This window comes from Panicum virgatum, chromosome 4N, assembly GCF_016808335.1.
Source record: "Panicum virgatum strain AP13 chromosome 4N, P.virgatum_v5, whole genome shotgun sequence".
In the NCBI taxonomy this organism is placed as follows: domain Eukaryota; kingdom Viridiplantae; phylum Streptophyta; class Magnoliopsida; order Poales; family Poaceae; genus Panicum; species Panicum virgatum.
Window position 1 is genome coordinate 20,096,731 of NC_053148.1, and position 6,688 is coordinate 20,103,418.

Below are 6,688 nucleotides of genomic sequence, written 5' to 3' on the forward strand. Positions count from 1 at the left end.
GGCTGGCCGCAGTGAAAGCAGGTGCGAGGAGGTCCCTGAGCCTGCTGTCCGGTAGGAGCTGCCGGACGTGGAGCCTGCGGTGCTGGTGGAGCTGGTGGAGCACGAGCCGGAGGTGCTGGTAACCTCGGGCCCTGACCTGCCTGCTGCTGTCGAGGCGGGTACTGCTGCGGTGGCCTCTGCTGGTACTGCTGAGGAGGCCGGTACTGCTGCTGGTACTGCTGGGGCTGCTGGAGTCGAGGACGAGTGTTGCTGCCGGAAGCAACGGGGACAACCTTCCTCTTCTTGTCCTCCATCTCCAGGTGCTTACGCTCAGTGTTGAGCGCACTGTCAACCAGATGGTTGAAGTCGTCGAAGCGGAGGTTGAGCAGCGCGTACTGGAGGTAGTCCTCAAGACCCTCCATGAAGTGCTCCTGCTTCTTGCGGTCATCCGCAACCTCGGCAGGGGCGTAGCGTGCCAGCTGAAGAAAACGATCACGATACTCCGTGACCGACATAGTCCCCTGAATTCACAAAGACAGATAGATATCGGAAGATTAACTCAAGATTCATAAGGATAGAACAAGGGGCATTAGCTCAAAAGAAACCGCTGAATGATTATATTTAAGATTACCTGCTTCAGTGCAAGGAACTCCTTCTGCTTCATCTTCATAACGCCCGCGGGGACGTTGTGGCTGCGAAAGCGCTCCCTGAACTGGAGCCAGGTGAGAGCCTCGCGGTCGTGAACTGGGTGGGACTCCCACCAGTCCAAAGCTGCCCCTCGCAGCTGTCCTGCTGCGTACAAGACGCGCTCACGATCATCGCACTGGGCGATGTCCAGCTGACGCTCCACTGCACGGAGCCAGTCGTCAGCCTGAAGAGGGTCGGACGTGTGAGAGAACGTCGGCGGGTGACCCCTCAGGAACTCAGCACGCCTGTCGCGAGGCTGCGGCGGTGGAGGAGGCGGAGGCTGAGTGTGAGCGTGCTGAAGAGCCTGAACGGTGTTGTTCAGGGTAGCCATCATCTGCATCTGGAGCTGGAAGTACTGCTCCGGAGTCAAAGGCGGAGGCATCGGGATCCCAGTACCCTGGTTGTTCTGACCCTGCTGCTGGCCAGAACCTGAACCGGTGCTCCTGGTGTTCACCATCTGATTTGAACAAAAGATTTCACGAGTAAGGATATTGCAGGAATAAATTCAGATGGATATGATAACTCTTTGCGGAAAAAGACTCAGCCATGATAAAGTAGACAGGATAGAGTTGATGGTTTTACCCCCAACGATCTAAGTCATTTTATTAATTAGTTAACTTTAACATCTGAGTGATTTTCTTTAAACAAATTTAAACTACTAAGCTATGCAATCAGTCAAAAATCCAAATCAACCATGTAGCATAATAACAAGCAGACAATTTTCACGATTTAGCCGAGTTTAGCAATAGACTCGACTAACACAACGCGTCGCAGAACGTGCTATCGTATTATTATAAAAGGGTCACCTAGCTAACTCATGGTGGTCGGATGACTGATTCAGGCCAAAATCTACGAAACTATTCTTCAGAGGGAGAAATCAAGGCAAGAAAGGTAAAAAGTCAAAGAAGTCAAGGGGTATAATAGTAAAATAGTTTCAGCAGACAAGGATTGGTGAGAAGAAGTCCTAAAACTCGACCAGTTCTATCTAGGCTTCGTCCTACAGTCGATATGGCTCTGATACCACTCTGTAACACCCGGTTTATAAAAGAACATAAACCGAGCAATCATATACGTGCCAGGATCAAGTCACACGTATATACAACAGAATGAACAGTATATCATAGCACATATCACGTAAAAAGACATAATAAAGCGAATACGAATGTTATTTATTACAATAATGACAAAATGTCTGATACAGCGGAAGCGAAGTACAAAATACGATAAAGCTCTCCGAGGCTGAAGCAGGGCGCCACAGGGACGTCGACTGGGAGACGAAGCACCTAGAAGTCCTCGTAGTCCTGGTAGCGCTGGACGAACTCCCTCGTGTCGGCAGGAACTGAGCAGCAGTAGCGTAGCCAAGAGGAAAAAGTAGAGAAGAGGCAAGAGTGAGTACACAACTTGTACTCAACAAGTATAACACAAACTATGAGGCTCTAGGCTGGCTGACTCAACTGCATTAGCTTTTAAGTGTTGGCAAATTTTTATTAAAGCTATTTACTACTAGTTGATGAATTACCATTAACCCAGTTACATAGTAATTAATCAGAATTAATTATGAAACTACTGAGGACCAAACCAAAACCAAACCGCCAAGGTAACCCCGAGAAGCACCTCCCTCGTCGTAAGGAGATAACTTCACTAATCAAAAGGAGGATCTGGGCCGCTCATAACCGTGAGCACGGCTAGTATACCAGTTTTACACTCTGCAGAGGTTGCACATCTTTACCCACAAGTCGTGAGCTACGCCAGTTGTTCATCACACTTCCTTAGGTGAGATGGCCAGCGACTCACTACGAGGCCTTTAAAAAGAATCTCGTTGGTAAGGCGTAACCGCGAGAGATAGGTCGGCGACGATGGGGCCCACCTCCGGGGGTACAAGCACAGGAGCGCAATCCAAGCACAGACCAAGCCGGAGGAGCAGGGACCATTGAAGCTTACTACTCTTGCCCCGCAGGTAAGTTACTCCAAGCCAAAAAGATCTAGTTATTACGCCAAGTCTATCCCATTCTAGCCTTGTGGTAGCGCTGTTGTCCCAGGTTGTCGCTCTATGAACCGGTCCTTATGGAGAGTGGCCAACCAGGCAGTAAGCACCGTGCTGGCCCCCTAAACCATGTTTCTAACAAAAGCCAATTTTAACGAGAAGTGAGCCACTCAAGCCACACAGAGTGCCACTCTCAGAATTAAGTTCAAGTATACCATTAATCAAATTAATTAAAAAGGACCAAAGTGTGTTATAGCGCAGCAACCTAGCACAACTAACCAAAATGCAACCCAAAGGTATATTTAAAGGATATAAACTGGCTAGGAAATCCTTAAAGGCATACAGTATTAAAATGCAGTATGAAATTGTATTTAAAGTGATAGGTTGTTCATGTTATACTTGCCTTCCTCGTACTGCTCCTGCTGCTGCTCAAACTGATCCGAAGACGGCTGCTCCGGGTACTGGTACTGGGGCTCCTCAGGTAGCTCAGCGTCTACTCACGAACACATGGCCAAAACAATGCACGAAAATAAGCATACAAGCAACCATTATCAAAAACTATGAAACAGTACATCAATACATAAAAACAGCGCACTAAACTACTCTAATACTATTCTACGCGTTACAACGATCGCGTGGATATAAAGAACGCTAAAAACGGAGCTAAAACGCGTAAACTAGGCCTAAAACAAGTTCTAGGGGCTTATTTGTAAGAAAACTGAAGTTCCAGGGGGCTTTCTGCTAAAACCAGGGACTGAAACGTAAATAAAGCGTAGCTATAGGGGCTAACGTGCAAAAACACAAGGACAGGGACGGCGGGTTCAATTTCTGGGAAAGTCAGGGGCCTAAACATTAAAAACAGGACCTATACGTAATTAGTTTTGAAAAAGGCTGGACCGCGGGTTGATATTAACAAAAGGAAGGGGCTCTTATGCAAAAAGGATAGGCGAACCGGTATCTTCGCATGTGGATCGCCAGATCTTGATCTAATGGCTCGAAGCGGCTTGGTTCTAGATCTAATCTAGACCGTTGGGCTCAGATCGGAGGGTTCAGGGCGCTTGGGCTCGCGGGGTGGCGGCGGAGCTCGCCGGAGGCGACGCTCCCGCGGCGGCGCTCTGCTGCAGAGTCGCCGGAGATGGCGGTCCTGGCGTTCCAGGGCTCAAAATCGAGCATGCTTGGGTCGGGGAGGATCTACGCGTCATGCGTGATCCACCCGTGGCCTTTACGGGGCTCGGGGAGGTCTGTGGCGGAGGGTGCACCGGCGACGGTGGGTCAGCGCGGCGGAGGCTCGCCGGCGCGAGTGCTCTGGGCGACGCCAGGGGCTACGGGCTACGGCAAAAGGCGCAAAAGGCTTGGGATGGCCTGAGGGTGCTTACCGAGGGCCAAAAACGGCCGGAGCTGCAGCCAGGGGCGGTCGGCGACGAGTACCGGCGGCGTGGTCAGGGCGGAGCTCGCGGACAGGGCAGTGTGGTGGTCTTCCGGCTTCGGGATCCTGCGGTCCGGCTCGGGATGCTCCTGCGGGGATGCTAGAGGGGTCAGGATGGCCGGAGGGGCGACGACGGCGAGCAATTGCTCGAAAAACCAAGGAACTCACCGGCGGCGGTCCGGTCCGATTCCGGCACGGTCGTGGCTCGAATCGGAGCAAGCGAGCTCGGAGTGAACCCTGGGCTCAGGGCGGATTCTCTGGTGGGGCTTGGCAGGAGCGGTGGCGCGGCAGGGCGTTGTGGCCGTGGCAGCGCCGGCGTGCGGTGCGGCGGAGCAAGGCGCGGCGGAGCAGAGCGGCGTGGGGTGGCGGCTAGGGTTGGAGGGAGCAGGGGGGGTTCTCGGTGGGTTTAAAGGGGAGGGGCGCCCGGGATCTCGGGCGGGCGCGCTCAAGAAGGAAACCGGCGAGGTCTCGGGCGGGGATCGCGGCTTCCGTTGTGTGCGCGCGGCGAGGGGAAGGGGATGACCCTGTCGAGTGGGTCCGGGCGGTCAGTGAGAAGGGGCGGGCGCTCCGTGGGCGCTGGCAAGCGGGAGTGGCGCTGGCGTGTGGGCCCGGGAGCACAGCGGCTGAGGCGGGGACGCGGGGTCTGCGGAAGCAGCCGTGCGTGCGGGCTGGCGAGTCGGGCCGTGGGCTCGTGCGCGTGGAGGAGAGGAGTGGGCCGCGTGCTTGGGCCGCCAGAGAAGGAAGGGCAGGCCGATGGGCCGCGGGGAAAGGTTTGGGCCGGGTTTTCTGGGTTTCTTCTTTTCTATTTCTATTCACTCTCTCTCAACTCCAAAACTATCTGAATTCAAATGAATTTGAATTCCAACTCCTATTCAAACAAACAAAACAAAACCATGCACCAGCATGAATGCAACAAAAATTTAAACTTATAATAAATTTTAATTAATTAGGAACAAAAATTAGATTAAATGCCAACTAAACACAATAAACCTTAGAAAATTTAACTAAAGCCAATTAATTTATTAATAAATACAGAAATTTAAAGTTAGGGTGTTACATACGCCCATAGAGTTCCTCGACGATGTCGTGACTCTGACCTCCCTGAACCTCCGTTCAATCTCGCAGCTATCTCCGCACCTGTCCGTGGATCCGGGGGCGGGAAACACCCTGTGTCTACTCCTCCACGAGCTCGGCCCCATCTCCGCCGCGCCGCCGGACCTCGACGCCAACGGACCCGGCGCCGAATCTCCGCCCGATTCCAGCCACAGTGAGCATCCACGCGCCCTCTTGTTTCCGTTACGCTAGACGTCGTAGCCCGCGGGCACCCTTGTTGCTAGTGCACAGCCACCGACGCTCCTCCGCCGCGCACGCCATGCGCCGCCGTGGCGAGAACCCCTGCAGTGCTCAACGGCCGCCCCGCGACCCTGGTTCTGGCTCGCGTTCACTCAGCTCGCGCACGTGCACTTTTTGGCCGTCGTTTCCAGCCCCAATCGGACTGCACGCCGCGCTCCGACGAGCCCTCGCCGTGCCGTTCCGCCACCGCTGTCGCACTCGCCCTAGAAAGCCTCCCCGAGCCCAACTGATGCCTCGAGTGGATCACGGGTGAAGCACTGATGCGACCTGACCCAAAGCCCCGCTCTATTTGACCCCGGATGGCCGATTTCGACCATGTCCGGAGAGCGCCGCCGCGGGGCTTGCGTTCCCGGCGAGCCGTGCCGCCCCCACGCGCCCGAACCATCCCGGCCGCCTAATCTCGGATCGACGGCCGCGATTAGAACCCCAGTTGTTTGGATCTGAACCGTCCGATCCCGATCCAAGCGCCTAGATCCAATCTTACCGGTTAACCCTGGCGTTTTTGTTAAAGAGACCCTGTGTTTTCTTTGAATCAACCCGCGGTCCAGCTCCTTTCAAAATTAATTCCAGTTAGGTCCCTATTTTAACGTTTTAGCCCCTGAGTTTTATCAGAATCGAACCCACAGTCCAGCACTAGTCTTTTCACGAGTTAGACCCCAGATTTAATTGTTATTATGTTTTAGTCCTCGGTTTTGCCCAGAAACCCCCCTGGAACTTAGTTTTTCTCGCAGATAAGCCCCTAGAACTTGTTTTTAGCCTAGAAAATGCGTTTTAGCTCCGTTTTTAGCGTTCTTTATATCCACGCGATCGTTGTAACGCGTAGAATAGTTTTAGACTAGTTTAGTGTGCTGTTTTTATGTATTGATGTACTGTTTCTTAGTTTCTGTTAGTATTTGCTTGTATGCTTATTATCGTGCATTATTTTGGCCATGTGTTCGTGAGTAGACGTTGATCCATCTGAGGAGCCCCAGTACCAGTACCCGGAGCAGCCGTCTTCCGAGCAGTTTGAGCAGCAGCTGGAGCAGTACGAGGAAGGCAAGTGTAACATGAACAACCTATCATCTTTAAATACAATTTCATACTGCATTTTAATACTGTATGCCTATAAGGATTTCCTAGCCATTTTATATCCTTTATATATCCTTTGGGTTGCATTTTGGTTAGTTGTGCTAGGTTGCTGCGCTATAACACACTCTGGTCCTTTTTAATTAATTTGATTAATGGTTTACTTGAACTTAATTCTGAGAGTGGCCCTCTGT